Source organism: Gossypium raimondii, chromosome 10 (genome assembly GCF_025698545.1).
Source record: "Gossypium raimondii isolate GPD5lz chromosome 10, ASM2569854v1, whole genome shotgun sequence".
Taxonomy (NCBI): Eukaryota; Viridiplantae; Streptophyta; class Magnoliopsida; order Malvales; family Malvaceae; genus Gossypium; species Gossypium raimondii.
In genome coordinates this window covers 54,311,192-54,330,172 of record NC_068574.1, presented here as the reverse complement: position 1 = coordinate 54,330,172, position 18,981 = coordinate 54,311,192, and the positions used below count along the sequence as shown (strand labels likewise).

Here is an 18,981-nt window from a genome sequence, read left to right as displayed (position 1 = left end):
ACATTCTATAGCTCGGGTCCGGCGACCGGACTGGGTATAGGGTGTTACAATATTAAAGGTTCTAATTTCTTATAAAGATGGGAACAAAAGGAATATATATCATGTTTATGTTTGGGTGATTATGTTCATGGCAAGGTAGTTGTGTTTTCTAGTTTGTTGTGGTCGGAGGTGGTTCAAAATGGGGAACGTTATGGCTTTTTTATTTCTCTTGTCAAAGCTGCATGACAAAAAGATAGCTAGAATAGCTCATTTAGATCCACAAAATAATCAGACTTTTTATCAAAATAATATAAAAAAAGTAATTATGAAAATGATATAGGATCTAGATTATTTTCAAAAATGGAATGTTTTTTATTGTGTCATTGGGTGCCGCCAAACTGTTAGAAGACACCATATTAAATCTCACCCAATCATATGCCAATCATTAGGTGGCACTTGTATGAAGTTTTAAAAAATATATTTTTAAATTTATATAGAACAAAAAATCCACTATAGAAGCAATTTTTTTTTTGGTGATGTGGCCTGAAAAAACCTGTTTGATTTTTATAAAGAAAAGCCTGGGAGGGAAAGTTGCTGCCAAGTTCACCAACAACGTCGGGTGTGCAGGTTTTTAGGTTTTTGGTAATTGGCAATTCAAGTTTTTCATGGTTTGGTGATTTTGTAATTTATTTTACTTCAGTCCATGCACATATAATTCTAATTTTAATTCAATTTGGAGCAAATGACAAGTAAATCATTTGCATCCTGGTGAAAAAACATATAAAACCTACTTATTTATGTTGCAAAACTATGAAAGGCTTGAATTGCCGATTATCCAAAACCTAAAAAATCTCCATAACCCACGAATAGAGCCACATGGCCAACCATAGGGGCCTGTGGACCACACATCCCCCATACGCGGCCATGCCCCCTTGAAACCCTAGGATGTTCGACTTTCCCATGGCCTAGGACCCTCTACATGGCCTCCCACACAACCGTGTCACCCCTTAAGCTTAATTTTGCATGACCCACACGGCCTAGCCACACGGTTGTACATTCTATCCACACGGCCCAAGGCTTCCGACATGATCCGATAACACAGTCGTCTGTACCCTGTAACTAAGATTTTACTGTTTTGACCCAGAATTTTATGTTTTGATCAGATGAATCCCTGAATAAGTTCTAAACTATTTTTAGTGTTTGAAATTATGCAATCGGGTCCTTGAGGATATGAAATATGTTAGAAACCATGATTGATCAAATTAATGCGGTGTTTATTTGTATATGTATATTTGCATAAATTACGAATAGTATATGTTAATACTGTATCTATACTTGTGATCGTATGAACGACATGACCTATGTTACTATTAATCCGAATACATGAAATGCATGATTTTGCTACTGATTTGTCATGTATTAGTACATTAATTGCTATCATGCTTGATCTATATTAAATATGCCGCATTGCATTGCTTGGGTTTAGATGATTTGATATGAAGAAGTTTGGCAGTTTATCTGCATTCATCTGTTTTGTGTGCATCCACAACCAAAGGCAAATTCCATCTACGGGTATTGCTGTGTATCCATAGGCAAAGGCAGATTCTAGCTGCAGGTTTATGTTGTATAAACTATAGCCAAAAAGCAGGTTTCATCTGTAGGACTTTTTGCTGTGAACCCACTACTATAGGCAGATTCCAACTACGGGGACTTTCTATGTGTCCACAGGCAAATGGAAGTTATTATCTGCGAACCAATAGTGGTTTATCCATATCCCATTGTGTTGGAGAAGGGAGTTCTAGTTAACTCCCATTATAGTGTGTAGTGGTGAGGTAGGATCTATTTTGTTAAAAACCAAAACTACATGGCATTTTAAACACATGTGCATACAAATCTGGAAAATCTATTATTATATATATGTGTCTATATATGTTCATTGTGGGTAAATATGAAAATTTGGTTATTCTGAAAACTACTATTGTGAGTTCTGATATATTAATGGTGGTTTTGCTTTGAAAAATCGATACTTTGAATTGTTCTCTGATTGTGAATATTTTATGCGATATTATCTAATGTATCTTACTAACTGTTGCACTAATTTTCTTGTGATTGAACTCACACTAAGCATTAGAGCTCACTCCCCCCCTTAAATTTTCATCCTTAAAGATAACCCACAAGGTTAGGAACGCAGACGTGGCAACCGGAGCATCTCGGCTCGGGTTCAAAATTTCAATTTATTTAGACTTATTATTTGGGTTATCCTATTATTATAGTTTGTACTACTTTATTTCGAACTATGGCATGGAACCTAGGCTTTAGATTTGAGATTTTATTTTGCATGACATTTTATTTAAAATTTTAAGATATTATGCTATAATTATTAATTTGTATGCATGAACCCCCGGTTTTCCTTAAAACCAATAGATATCATTTCTTTTGTTAGTAAATTAAAATTAAGATTTTGAGGAATAATAAAACGGTTTGTAATTGAATTTTTCTACTAAATTAAACGAAGGTTTTAAAATGGTTGCTTTCTAAACTTAGATAACCCTGGTAAGCCATCTCGATGGCTGATGTTGTCTTCTAGATTCGATCTAGCATCTAGGTCGGGTCGGGGAGCTTACAACACCGGTGGGCACACCATTTTTCTACTAGAACTGGCACATAACGGTACCTATCTATTTCGATATATCATTTCAAATTTATTGATATTTTAAAAAAGAATTTAATACATATAAATATTTACAAATATTAAATAAATGATATTGAATAAATTTCAAATATAAAATATTCATCAATTATATAAAAATATTTATTAATGAACTCCACAAATAAAAATTCTTATCATTCAAGAAATTTAAAATTAACAAGAGAAAAGAAGGTGAATATTGATGCAGAATTTACCATAATATAATTAACGAAGATTATTAGATTTTCAGTATCTAGATTAGATTACTTATTAGGATATATTCAATAATATGATCCCGTTTAATCACGCCAAAATATAACATTAAATGGACAAATAATGATAATGACACATTTGCGTTCATATTAACAAATGATCCGTTTTAATCACGCCAAAATATAATATTAAATGGACAAATAATTGTTGCTTACACCTACTAAGCTAAAATCTCTAATTATTTAAAAAAAACAAAAACAAACAACGGTGTTAGTCAACCGCAGACATTTTTGCTGATGTTCATGGCGTAATTAAATGGTAGACAAGAAAAGGATATTTATATCACTACTATAAAAAAAGCTTAGTTCAATACACAACCCTCAAACTATAACAATTCTTTTAGTTAGATACATTTTTTTTGTCAAATCCGGTAACCATTATGGGCCCATACCATTATCACTGTTAAAAAAATACCCTTAGTTGACTCGTGGAATTTTTAATAATATAATAAAAATAATAATATTAGATATTTGAGCACCATATTTGTCTAAGTGTTATGATCTAAACCAGCCCATTGTCCTTCACTTACGCAAAGCTTCATAAGCAAAAGCATATGTTCTTTAATTGGAGTACCAAGTTTTTCATCAATTTCGTAAGCTTTTGCAATGTAGAAAGAGAGTGTCGCGACATAGTCCTAAAATCAAGCCCCAGCTAGTAAACTACCATTAGTGTCGCGACATAGACCAGAGGGTGTCACGACACCGACATGACATGATGAATTAATTAACCAAGGGTGTTTGCACAACAAACTTCAATGCAAAACGTCAGCCGAATTAGGTCAACAATTGATGACCAACCCTAGGCCTATAAATAGAAGGATCTAAACTATAGGTGATCATGGGCCGGGCCCAAAAAAAATTCAGCCCGCTTCCTAGGCTATGGGCCTGAAATTTTGTCTAGGCCCGGCCTGAGGAAAAAAATACTAAGCCCGAGCCTAGCCCGGCTAGACCCTTTTTTTATGATAGAAAAAATAATTTTACCATTTTTATAATTTTTAAAAGATTAAATTAACGTTTTTTATCATTTGAGGGGCAAAGTGTAATTTTACCATTACTATTTTAAAATTTTATAAATTATAAAGAGTTAAAAAAAAGAATTTTTATTTTTATTTTAGAGTAGAACCCTTCCCGTGAAATATCATATCAACAAATTTAACAATACTAATAATTAAAATTCAATTTTAAAATTTGAAATATAAAAATAAAAAATTTTAAAATAAAAAAAAAAAAGGAGGAAGGAAGGGCTTAGCGATTTTTACGGGCTTAAGGAAATGGGAAATAGGGAGGGGAAATGAGAAATTTATTTTTAAAAATATATATATTTTTGCCCGAGGCCCTGCTCGTTTTCTAAACGGGCTTATTTTTTTGCCCAAACCTATATTTCAGGCCTATATTTTTACAAGAACCCTTTCATATTTCGGGCAGGCCATCGGGCCGGGCGGCCATGATCACCTCTAATCTAAACACTTCATGAATAGTTTTTATTTTGCTTTGTATTCAGTTTAGTTTTTCATTAAGTTTTTCATTAGTTCGTGCTTCTGTTATTGAATTATCAGGATTTTTCTCATCTCTACTCTTGATTTCTTTTATAATGTTTATATTTTACTATCAATTTATTTGCATGTGTTAAATCCATGGGGAACTAATCCAGTAAGGAAGATTAACGAGTGGATGTGGGACTCATTAACTTCTATTTAGAGATTCTTAGCAAATCAGCTAGTCGGGGATAGAAAGAACTTAAAACCCTAGGCTTGATGACTCTAAGAAGTCATATAGGTGGGAATAAACCCAAAATTAGTATTATCTATTCATTAAAACCTTAACCCCATTCAGTCTGGACTGTAGCATTGAGAGATAAGTAGTTTTTGCCAACTCATTAGGTTAGTGGTAGGCAGAGAGGCCTTGAGTAGAACCCTAAGTAGAAGCTAATTATGAACACTGAAACGAGTTAGTCTTCCATCATTAGAATTGATAGAATCTGTACTCTATTCCCATTCTTAATTATCTTATTTGTATAAAAGAAATTTTCTCATCACCTTAGGATATATTGTAATATAATATAATTTAATTACTAACTAGACCCATCAACGTAGAAATTAATATTAGTTTAGTTTCACCTCCCTAGGTTACGATCCTCGGATACTTCCATACTTCGTTGTAAACTATATTACAACTTGACCCATATACTTGTGGACACTGCCTTGATTCCTATCCTTAGTAGTAGTATTCACACCTCTAGTGTTGGTACATCGAGAGGCAGTTAGTAACTAAGTCGCACAATTATTGTATTTAGAGTGGCTAAATTGAGAAAAAAATTTAGAGTAACCAAAATAGGACAAACCCTATTTGAGTTTTAGCCAATCTAGTAGAAAATTCCATTTTTTAAAAAGGCTAGTTTTGGACCTGCATTTTTGTTTGATTTAAGATGTGTTTTGGCTACTAATTGCTTGTATATGTTGTGTGGTTATATATGTGAAGCTTTGGAACTGTTGGGGCCCTCTTCGAGTAAGGCGAAAGGTGAGAAAAAACTAGTTTGAGCTTGCGATTTTCAAGTGAAAATGTGAACGATGAGTGTTTTGGAATCACTGCTTGTAGGCATGATTCATAGTGTTAAACGAGAGCTTAGGAGTAGCCTAAACCCCTATCATAAGTTTCAAAAGTAAGCCTTCTTATCCCATTTGTTTCTTTTTATAATTGTGATGAATACGTGTAGTGAGTTGTGATAATTGATATAACAAAAGCGTAAGTAATATGTGAATTATTTTAGTATGTGTTATGTGATCTAATGATATTGTGGCTCATGAAGCATTGTGGTTGTACTTGTAAGTACATCAATTGTGAGTATGATAAGCATACTATGTGATAGCGATAATGTTGCATATTTGTTGATCAATAACAAAGAATTTGTGAGTGCTCATCCTTGTGTTGTGATTTGGGGCATTGAGGCCCAGGATGGATTGGAGAAATAAGGGCATATGAGCTAAGCTCCATTTACCAGGATATGTTGGTGTGTTGGAGAGTGATAGCTTGATGCTTCACTTATGGAATATTTTGGACTCTTTGAGTCGATAATTCATTGGAGATTCATGTATCTGATGTGTGGTGGTAGAGCCCACTTTTAGGTTTCATAGTCTTAAATGGCCAACTTATCGTGAATGATTTTATGTTTATATATATGTTGTATGTAGGTTTATGAGAAATAGTAGATAGTTTGATTTAGTGAATGAAACATGGTTATAGTAAATATATTGTTATGAATGTTTTTGAAAATGTTCATGATCTAACCTATGTTGAAATTGTAACACCCCAAAATAGGGCCTAGGAGTTTTAGGGGTGTTTTAGGGATTTCAACCTTAGAGTGCTCGAAATTTCATAGCGTGGTAAATCAGAATTATATTCAACTATGGCATCTTAGCTGCTAAATAAATTTTTGAAAATAAGTTTTAAAAGTCTTTCAATTTGGACCAAGGGACTGATTTGAAAAAAAGGGAAAAGCTGGGAGTTTTTAAGAGGCAATTAGCACAGATTTTAAAATTTCAGCCTATTTCCTTCCCCAATAGTAAAATCATGTTAGTTTCTTCTTCACCTTTCCCTTGTTGTCGTCCCTTGCTCTTCCAACACTAAACCACTTGATTTTGATTTCCAAACTATAAGCTTTTGATTTCCCTCAACACCCAAGCCTTAAACACTTATAAAATCACTTAAAAAACACCAAAAACTCTGTAGATTTCATCATCTTCTCCAAACGTGGGTTTTCTTAAGTTTGCGTCAAAAGTTTGATTTTCATCCATCAAAGATAATGTTTCGAATTCTTATGAGTTTTTCATGATATCTAGTCTTTAAAATTGAAGTATTAGCCATTAAACTGCAAATTTTTAATAAAACCCAAAATTTGGGACATTAATGGTGGATTTTTGAGTTTTGAGTAAAAATGTGGTTTTGAAGTGTTTTTCAACTCATTTTATCATGATTAGAAGGTTTTTAAACTCACTTTCAAGTTTCGTTGATGATTTCTTACTTTTTAATGAATTTTGTGAAAATTGCCAAAAAAATGTCTAAAAGTTATGATACCATGAATTGAGTAGTTTTTAGTGGTTTAAGAGTTAAGGATTTGGAGTAGATGACTAATTAGATGAACATAATTCATTTTAGGCAAAAAGGTTAAGTGTAGACCGAGTTATGAGCATTCTAAGTTTTTTTATGTTAAATTTTGGTTACACGAGAACTTAGAATAGGTTGATGTTTTAGTTGGTTTAAGTGAGTCCTTGGCTACAATCTGGTTGTGAATTTTGTATGGTTATTGTGTGTTAAGCCTCGGATTCATTGGAGCCTTCTACAGGTTAAAGGAAGAGCTAGTTGAGCTTTTGACTTCTCGGTGAAAGCATAGGGGTGAGTGTTTGGAATCACTGCTCGCAAACACGAGTCAGGTGTTATTGGAGAATTTAGTAGTAGCCTGTACCCCTATTCTAAATTCTGAGCGTAAATTTTCTTGTATCTATATTTTTTTTATGGATTTGTGCTTATATGATTATGAAATTGTGCATGGTGTTGAGAAGCTCAAGTATGTGATATGTGGATATGGTATTTGTTGTGAAAAGTGCAAATGTATACATGATATACACATTATATGAAAGTGATAGTATTTTCTAAAAGATGCTAACATGTAGTGATAGTGCACAGATAATCGATCAGTGTTATGTGTTTGATTTCGGATATTTTGGCCTTGTGATTTTGAAACCATTGTTGTAACACCCCTAACTCGTACCCGTCACCGAATTAGCATTACAGAGCATTACCAGTCAATCGAAAAACATTTATCATCATAACATTAAAGAAATTAAACTTATTATAAACCAATCAATCATATGAATTTTGTCCCTAAATCGATCTTTCGAGGCACTAAAAATAGCTTAAAAGTAATTCGAGACTAAATTGAAACAAAACAGAATTTTTAAGAAAAAGTTGAAACAATTGGAAAAAATGGGGGTCAATCGGTCGTGTGATAGGTTGTGTAACAATCGAACAAAGGGGCACACGGCCGTGTCCCATCTTGTGTCCTCACCCATGTAACTCACTAAGTAGGGTCACACGGCCGTGTCGCAAGCTGTGTAACTCTCTGAGTTGCCACACACAGTCGTGTGCCAGGCCGTGTAACTCACTGAATTGAAACACTAAGAATTTTCATAATTAACCTAAAATCAAACCATTTTAAGTCCAATTCATACCTAACCATTCATACCAATTGGACACATAATCAAGGGATTTAAACATCATTCAAACACATATAAACATGCCATTTCAAACACCTTAATTCATCTAACCAATATGTCATTCAAAGGCACCACAATTATACCAAAAACATCATTTACCAAAATAAGTCAACATTGTCATATTTCAAGCATAAAAACCTAGTTCAATTATCTACCTCATGATACCACAATGACCATTTACAAGTCATCACAAACATACCAAAATGACCTCATATACAAGCACTTAAAAGTGACCAAAATGACATAACTCAGTGAGGTGTTAAGGTTCACCAAACCAAACATAAACTTCAAAGCATAAACAAACAAAATCATCATCAACGCATTCACAAACTACCATCACAAAAGATCCTATACATGCCATTTTTATCCTTGGCCACAATACTCAAAAACTACCGAAATGGTTGTTGGATAGTGTGATAGGTCTCCGACGAGCTTCCAATCAATTGAGCTTCCGAATATCTATAAAAGAAAGGAAAATAACTACGTAAGCAACGAGTGCTTAGTAAGATCGTATAAACTTAAACATAACTTACCATTTCATTAATACAATTCATAGATTAAGCATAAATCATTACCAATGCCATAAGCTTAGTATAAGCCTATACAACATCATCAAACTCACAAGTTAGTGCACTTATCCGTGATACAAATGAATTCAACCATAAGATAAGTTGATTTCCATATACAAATACATCATTTAATTCATCAACCTTTTCATAAGATCATGATTTATTCCATTTGCATACTTACCATTTCATTTCCTTTTTTTACCTGTTGAACCATCTAGAATTACATCGGATACCCAAGAATGCTCACACATAGTGTGTTTTTCCATATAACCATAAACTTTCCTTTACATCAATACTCATACGAGCCGTGAAATTGGCCTGCTCACACGAGCTAAGGGTTAGACTGTAAGCTACACGATGCTGCTCACATGAGCTATGGAGAATCTACAACAAATGCAAGACCTTAGTCATCAGTAGGACATTCAAGACTAGCACTCGAAACATCAAATCCCAAATGACATGTCATTTGTATCCTAAGAATTCTTAAGGTTCAAACGTGACTCGTTATCCGTCAATTCATCATAGCATTGATACACTTATATTCAAATTCATTTATATTAAAACAACATAGCATATAATCAATTTAGCTAACATTAAAACGATTATAGTTCATACGAACTTACCTCGATAACTATGGTCATAGTAGTAGAGTCGAACTAATGCGAATCTTCAGCTTTTTCTCGATTTACGTCCGATTGTGGTTTATCTTGATATAAATAAAAATTTTATTCAATTAAGTACTTCTAGTATTCAATTTATTCCATGGTTCATATTTAACAATTTCCAATAAAGCCCATAGATTTACACTTTAACAATTTAATCCCTAATTGCAATTTCACCAAAAATCACTTAACAAAACATGTTTATTTCACAACCAAAATGAATAATCTATCAAATAACTTCAAAACCTATTTAAAAACATCCATGGAAAGTCCTTCAACCTTTAACATTTTTGCAAATTAACCCCCAGGCTAGCTAGATTAAGCTAAAATGAACTCAAAAACATAAAAATTAATAAAAATCGGGTACAAAATCATACCATGAAATGAAGAATTCAAAACCGAAGCTCTCCCCCCTTCAATGGTGTATTCAGCCAAAGCAAAAAAGAAATGGGGAAGATGATATCTTTTTCTTAGTTTATTTTAAGTTTGTTTACTAATTTACCTTTTACGCTTAATAATAATACAAATTTTAATAAAACCTTGTCCATATACATACACTAACTCATTAAATGATATAATTACTATCTTAGTCCATTATTTTAAAATTTCATAGCCATTTGACCCTTTTAACTAATAGAAATAAACTTTTATAACTTTCACAATTTAGTCCTTTTACTTAATTAACTACTTAAACAACAAAATTTCCTAACGAAATTTTAATACGACCTTAATATAATCTCGTAGACATTAATTAAATATTAAAATAAATAAATCACTCATCAAAATTATGGTCTCGAAATGAAAATTTTCGACACCACTGAAAATAGACTGTTACAATTGGATATGGTTGGCATGCCATAAGATTGTGAGTACTCACTTATATGTATAGTGATTTTGAGCATTGAGGCACTGTGACATGTTTCGAGGGATAAGGGGATGTGAGTTAAGGTCTATGCAACGGGACATGTGGGGGGAAACAAGGAGAGTGCTAGTTATATGCTTCACTTTTGGGACATGTCTGACTCTACGAGTCATTTGGTGTGATCAGAGATCCGTCTATCCAATCTATGATGATAGAGCTCATTATATCTTTTGTAACTCAAGTGTCAATCTATCATATTATATGTAATTGTATGGAACATGTTTTATGCTTAATGGAGTATGTGCTATATTGCTAACTTTTCGTTATATGTGACTTGTGTGAATTGTGATATACGCTTGACTAAATATGTGCGTTACATGATATATGTTGTATGAGTATGTAAATATTGTGTAGATGAACCAGTTGATAATGCATGGATAGGTACTCTACTACACTAGATATAGGACTATTGTAATTGTGCTTATATATGGTTGTCTTGAGGATGCATAATGATATGTGTGCGATGTGGTTATTCTAGTCATTCATTGAGTTTGTTAATCTCAGTCACTCCCTTCTTTACCCATTGCAGATTAGTTGTGTGCTAGCGTGAATGGTGTGGTTTTCAAAAGGTGAACCGAGCCAGTTTTGTGTTATTTTGTAGGTGTTCTTTATTTAATTACGTTTTCGGGAAAGGGAAATGTGGTAGTCTTGGTCATTGACATGTTAATTTCTAAATATTTTGTTGGTTATTGCTTTTGTTTATAAGGTTTAAGAGTTATGGTTATGCTTAGGTTTATAAACATCGATGATGGCATGGTACTTCTAGCTCGGACACGTTTTTTGAACTGTTGAATTTAGTTGTTGGATAATTAATTGTCTATGTTTTAGAATAATGATGTTTAGAAACTAAATTGAAATGGATTGTTCCCAAACTTGGCCTAGACATTATGGGTAGATTGAGAAGGCTACATTAGCCACCAAAATGGCTAAACTATATTAGCCACTGAAATGGCTAGGCTATATTGGGGGTGAGCTTATGAAAAGCTTAGTGTGAGTCGAACAATTATTTAAACAAATATAAATATCAAATAGAGTGAAATAGGTTAGCTCTAAGAGAAGAAAACAAAACCATCATAGGAATTTCATATCATTACATAGCCATTATCAAATTGATGTCAAACGGTGTATGAGCATAGGTTATCATTCATTCGAGTAACAATCATTAATTACAATACCTTTCAATACAACAAAATACAATACGTAGCATAAATCAATAACACTCGAATATGTCGTGCACATGATGCAATGCAAAAAGGTTCCTACCCATACCATCAGCTACACCCCACGAGTTCTCCAGAACCCGCCATCTAAACTCCAAAACATTTTGGTTAAAACTACCAATAATAATATGTAGAAAATTCTTCCAGTAAAAATGCAGACAAGTTGCCAGTAAAAATGTGATAAATTGCCATTCCTTTCGGTACTCCAGGTACAATGGACTGACTACGAATCATGCGGACTTAATATGTCGGCGGTACTCCACGGAACTCCTTTGTCAACAGCAAAATCCCAACCTAATGCATATGCAATGTTACACAGTCTCACACGCAATCATATCTCATTACTTTTCCCATTCATTTGACATGCTCAACATGTCCTCAATAATCACATACTTTCAATAAATGGAAACAGTGTTCTATTCATTCAAATTACCATTGCGTTGGTATCAATCAATATCGTTCAATTTCACATACTTTACGAATTTTCATTGTGCATGAATACCACCGATTTTAGTACACAATATAACAAATATCTCATGCATTTAAATCATAAATAAGCTTAAAATCTCAACACATTATATCATTCAGTCAAACATTCTCATATCTCATAACTCAAATATGCAATTACAAACTCAATCAAATATTCATACTATCAAACTAGCAATTTTGCCAACATATTAATCTTTTAATGCTCAAGACATACCTGGTTCGGCCACTCAAAAAATTAATAATTTGGCTATTAATCCAATCCAATAAGCAAGCTAATTTATCAAATATAACTTGATATTTAACATTTTCAAAAAATTTTATGATTTTAGGACCCACACCTTATTTTTCGCTTTCTCGCAGCACACTAGCGAATCTTTCGATTTTCCTTAATAATTCCTTAAACGAACCTAAACTGAAATTCAGTATAAATTCAATAAATTTACCATTAAACCATACCAAAAACACCCACTTATGAGTTCAAACCAATCATTGAAATTATAACTATTTTATGGATCTGAACTAGTTAGATTCCTTACACTGTAGCGATGCGAACTGTACGTACAATCGTTCTTCGGCTTTAGGAATGATTTGGGGATTTTTGGTCAGCACCTAATTCAATAATATACTGGAAAACAATTAGATAATTGATGATTAAATTCCTTCATTTAATCAATTCATAACCTTTACCCAACAACTATGTCGAAATAACAAACTAGTTATCCTTAATTGCCCTTACACTTCATGATTTGTGGGATCCGATTGGCTAATTCATCAAGAACGTCTCTCCATAATAAGCATGTGATTAAAGGCTAATTAGGAGGTTTGAAGAACACAATTTAATGCTGGAAAAATATGGGCAAGACCCAAGAAACAAAACAGCCCCCTTTCTTGCACATAGGTGGACGCACCACCACTTATGGTGGCCAAAATTGGGGCTGAATTTTAAAACGGTTTGAGATCTCATTAAAATATAGAAAAATACCTTTAAAAGAATTTAAAATCCCCTAAATTCTAAATCTGTAAATTTGGTTTTTTAATTGACAATATTAATCAAGAAATTGAAGAGAAAAGAGATCTTACCTAAGCTAGTTGAAAGAAACGGCAATGACACTTTCTTAGAAATATTCGGGATCATTCTTAGGGTTTAAGATTTTAGATTTTGGGCTGATTTAGATGAGGATAAATGGAAGCAATTTAATAAAGAAGACGGTGCCCAATCTTGACGCAAAAAGAAAAAGAAAGAGATGATAAAATGTAAGGTGTAGGTGACGACATTAATGGAGGAAAGGAAAAAAAAATAAAATCAATGAAAGGGAGAGGAGGAGATGAACGACGAGGGAAATGAGGAGGGGGATTAAAGGCTGATTATTTCTAAAAATTAAAATTTATACCTAGGGTTACAAGGCTTGGGTGGCACACACATTAAAAACAAGGGATTTTTGCCAAAAATTAAATATTTCGTAAGGGAAGGGATTCAAACTTGAGACCTCATATAATTTCCATGCTTTCTTATATTTCTTTTAACCATTAGGCTTCTTCTTCATTCTTGAAATAACTTTGCAATGTTTATTTGAAAAAAAAGGCATGTCACATACTAGGGTTTAAGAGAAAATTTGCAAAATAATAAAAAAAAGTGAAAGAGAAGGGATTTGAACTTGGGTTTCAAGGAAGGTTTCACTAACACTTATCCAATAAACCAATACCTCATTTATTTCCTAAAAAAATACATAGATAATCTCAAAAGTTAAGGCATGACCACTCTCTCTCGATTCATAAACCTGATTCTACTAACCCCCGATTTTTGGGTATGCTACATTTTTTGCATATGTATGCTACATTTTTTAGGTCTAGAGCAGGGGTATTGATAGTCTAGATTAAAAATCAATACCTCTATGATTTGAAACATGTAGGAAGTTAGATTAGAGAGTTAGTATCGATACCTTTGCTCTAGTATTGATACTCAGGATCAAAATATCGAAATTTCATGACAAGTACCGATAATTTTTGAGACTTTGGGATTTTATTCGAGAAACAAAATGCAAGTTTGGTATCATTTTTCCAAATGGCATCGATACCACCTAAAGAAAATGTCGATACCCAAGTGTTAGTATCGATACCTATGAACAAGTTTTGGAAATTTTGTTAAATGGACCTTATGCATGTTTAATTATTATTATAAGGCTATTTGGTGTATGGTTAGCATGTAACATTGATAACGAACAAGTTAATTGACTTAAAACCTATACGAATACTAAAATGGAAGACGCTTCATTTAGAATAAACTTTTACATATTTGGGCTTGGTCACCAAGCTAGGTATAGGGTGTTACAGAAATGCATGCTTGTGGTAAATTCTGATACATTCATTGAGCTTGTTTAAGCTTACACCCTTACTAAATCCTTGTTCATTAGGTGATTATATTATTCTTATGGACTTTTGGAATAAAAGCAATATGGGTAGAATCTTGGCTAGTTATTATTATTGATTTGTTAGTTTATTGTGATTTTGGACTTCTAGAACTTCTGTTGTTTACTATTATAGTTTTATTCATTCTTTTACGGTTTTGGACTTCATTTCTGGGTATTCCGATGTGTGAGATTGTGGTGGGTAATGCGTGTGAGGAAGATATTTTGTTTTAGCATGAATACTTCTCTATTGTGGTTGTGATTTGGTTGATTTGCATAGGGGTATCGATACTCGGGGCATAAATATCAATACCTTGATCTTAAAATGTATGTGTAGGAAAACAGTAACTGAATTTGGTATCGATACTTTTTTACAAGTATCGATAGTCGAGGTAAAAATACTGGCACCTTTGTTTATATAAAGATAAAACATTTTGATTCAAAATTGAGTTGAAAAAACAGAATGTTGGAATGGTATTAATTTTCTTATTAGTATCGATACCTGGCTTCCCAAAATATTGATACCTACTATTGTGTATCAATACCTACATTATTTTTTTTGGAAATTTTCAATATGGTCCCTAAGCATGTATTTAAACTATTTCGAATGTCGTATAATGTTTGTCTAGTCGCAATCACCTCTGAAAATGCTTCAACAAATAAAAATTGTTCTTGCTTGAAGCTGTGTGTGCAAGTGGTAAAGTTACAATAATGTTGTAGTGTCATGTAACTCAGGTCTAGAGGCCGGGCTGGGTGAGGGGTGTTACAATGTCTGAGTATGAATTTAATGGTGCCCAGTTCTGCATAAGTATTCATCCGTGAAAAAATCGGCAGGAACGGTCTGACCCGAACTTGGAACGTCACATTAGTCACCAAACTGACAATCCATTTCAAACCACCACAAACACAGTAACCGACCAATCACACCACACAATTAATCATGGAATATTTAATAAAAATCTAATATCATGTTTCCGTTGCGCTAATCTGATCAACAATCAACAACAAGACCACCAAACTATTAAAATTAGAATTATATGTGCATGGACTGAAGTAAAACAAATTACGGACAAAACAACCAAGTATAAACCTTAAGAGTTATAACAACAAGACAAGTCTATAAGAGTAGGACCATGACAACAAAACGACAACAATTCTTATTATAGGAATAGGCAACAAAGTTAAAATCCCAGCAAACAACTCTAGTAAATGATGTCAACAAAGAGCAATTCTTATTATACTCATAATGCAATAACCAAATGCTCTCGGGGTAAACCTCAATGAGAGATGTCAAACCCACAATAGGAGTAATTTTGAAAGAACTAAAACCAGCTGCTAAAAATAGTTTAGCCCATTCTTCTTCCCGCCTCTCTTTCCAGCCACCAATACCAACATCAACATGTCGAAAAGAGTTGTGTTTTAGTTAAGCTTGAGGCTTCATCATTCACTTGCTTATTCTCCCTCGCAACCATGTCAATTATGATCAACTTTCTTCCTACCGTGTCTTGGCTTGAAATGGCCTCTTTACATCGCTTCAAAATTGTCAAGCATCCTTCATCATTCCAATCGTGCAATACCTTCTGTTCAATTATCATTCATAATTAGCTCAAAAAACATAAAACATTAGCCAACCCACAAACTATGATTACCTTTGCCTTCAAATCTTTGAATATTATCATGTGTAATGGAATTTGTTGTGCATTATTTATAAAAGTAAAATACCAGAAAAAATAATGCGAATAAATTTAGTAAAGCTTAACCTTTAATAAAATTGCGTCTCCTGTTGAAATGCCTCAAACATGTTGCCTCCAACATATTTCAAGTTCTTACTCCCTTGCAAGCCAGCAACAATATTAGGAAGATCAAACACAGTGCACTCCATGAGTGGAAATGTATCAGCAATGGCCTTGGCCGTAGTTCCTGTGCCACCCCCAACATCTACGAGGGAGTTCAATCCCTCAAATGCCCCTTTACACTTGTCAACTAGAACACTAGTAACCAATTGAGAATCACTAGCTAAGCCATCATTTATCAAATCTTTTAGCTGAGGGTCATGGGTAAAATAGCCCCACAATGTCTTCCCATATGCAGTAGCAAATGGAGTATGATAATCATTTTGGAACCAGGTCCCTAGAAAACTCCAAGGCTTTGTTATAATAGGATCCATTGTAGCCTTCAAAGTAGGCGTTACGCAGAAGGGATTATTCTTGAGCAAAATACGAGAAGAGTTGGTAAGAACATATCCTTCTTCTTGAGCATCATTGTCTAGCTTTTGGCGCGCAAAGAAGTCCGAGTGAACTAGAATGCGCATGAGCCTATAAATGTCGCATGCCTTAGTAGGGTTGAGCATCTGTAGCGCAGCAACCAGCTCGGTAATAGTCATGGGCTTGCCATGATCATGAATGATATCAAGGATGCCTAAATCAAGTGCACATTTTAGAGACATGAAGCTTACGAAGTTGAAAGCATGTCTCCAAATGTGAGCTTGTGCTTGGAGTGCCTCAATAGCATCCTCCCTATTAGCATTGCCCATATTCATATTAGCTGACGTCTTGTTTGTTTTTAAGATCTTTTTGTTTTGAAGTGAATTAGCATACGGCTCAATATGCTATTTATAGGCTATGATACTCCTGTTTGATTGGACAAGGTTCCATATCGAAGCCGACCTCTTAATCAATTTATGCATTTAATGACTAAAAGAAGTGGTTGATTTCATCAACTGCTGTAAAAAAAATAATTAAATCTCCGTGTGATGCCATATTGAAAGTGGACTTTCGATATGTGGCTCCAAGCTAAACTATCAGTACAAAGTACAGTACGGCATCAGTCCTCAGGGCATGGACCTGTTGTGATGCAAAATGATAAACAAAAATCAGAATACATACAAACCGAAAGCTATATAGCTTATGGTCAAACTCATGCAACTTGTTGTGCGCTTCAAAAGGAAAAGGTTTATATCAACTTTTTTAATTAAAACTGTTAAAAATTGTAATATTAATATAATGTTAGAAGTTTTGGTCCTAATATAATTTTTTCTCAACCCATAGTAAAATCTCCCCAACATATTTCATGTCTAGAAGTCCCAAACTTTGAAAACCTGACCGCTACCACATAGATTAGATATATATTCAATAATATGATACATGCGCAAGCAGATAGCTATTGAGGCAAGTCAACCTATCTCCAGGCCATACAGGAGGACGTGTGTTCAAGTGCCCTGAAATGTATTATCCTCCTACTTATGGATTGAACAAAGATTATGAACAGTTCTAAGTATTATGACAAAAAAAAAAAAAGACATTAGTAACTATTTAAAAAAAGTTAAAATCTCGAAAAAGTGAATGGCAAAATTGGAGCCCCCTTGTTAATTTGACAAATGCATTAAATACAATATAATCGCGAGTGAAATATAAGTATAAATATATGTTCTATCAAATACAATATTATAATAGAAATAGGTAAATATATATTTTTTTAAATTGTTAATTTCACAAACTTATTAAATACAATACAATCACAAGTACAATATAAATATAAATATAAATATATGTTCGATCAAATACAATATTATATGATACACATGACACACGACAACTAATAAAGAATCGAAAACAATTGGACTAAATCGAAAAGAATATGACTTCACCCCACACATGGCACACGAACTACGTAGGATGAAGACTCATACATCGCAATTACATATGACTTAAAGAGGAAGGACATTGAATACAGTGTTGGCGATCAAGTCTTCCTGAAAGTGTCCCTAAGGTGAAAGGTGTTCATGTTCGATCGAAAGGGTAAGTTAAGTCCAAAATTCATAAAACCCTACCGAATCCTTATGAGAATCAACCCAGCTGCTTATCAATTAGAACTACCACCTGAACTGGATCAAATCTGTGACGTTTTCCATGTCTTTATGTTGAGACGGTACCGATCCAATCCTACCCATATTATTCCAATTAAGGAGATCGAATTGAGACCAAATTTGTGCTTTGAGGAATAACTAATTCAAATTTTTCATTGAGACGTAAAGGTTTTGAAAAGGAAATAAATTCCTCTTCTTAAAGTATTGTGATGGAACCATAGGCCGGAGGAGACTACATGGGAACCAAACGTCCATGTTCCGCCAACTGTATCCTCATTTATTCGAAGTAGGTAAATTTCGAGGATGAAATTTCTTTAAGTAGGGGAGAATTGTAACACCCCAAAATATATAGGTTTAGAAGTAATAATTAACTAAGAAATGAATCTTAGTCTTAATGGTTAAGAGTTTAGTACACTCCCTAGAGATTCTCGGTTTAATCCACCTCTCTCCAATTTTTTTGTTTTAATTTTTTAGCAAAGTAGAATGAAAATCCCCTAGAATATATATTAAATGGAGCAAATACATTTCAAGAGTGAGCAGCACCAAATGGTTAAGCCTTTATATTCCATCCCTTGTTTTCAAGGTTCAAGTCATGCCAAACACCACCCCATTTCATTTCCCTGCTTAATTTCGACAAGA

At 33.6% G+C, this 18,981-nt stretch overlaps 1 pseudogene; it reads right to left on the bottom strand.

Annotated features, from left to right (window-relative positions):
• Nucleotides 1-15,594: 15,594 nt before the first annotated feature.
• On the bottom strand, nt 15,595-17,037 carry LOC128034007 (trans-resveratrol di-O-methyltransferase-like; annotated as a pseudogene).
• Between the last annotated feature and the right edge of the window lie 1,944 nt (nt 17,038-18,981).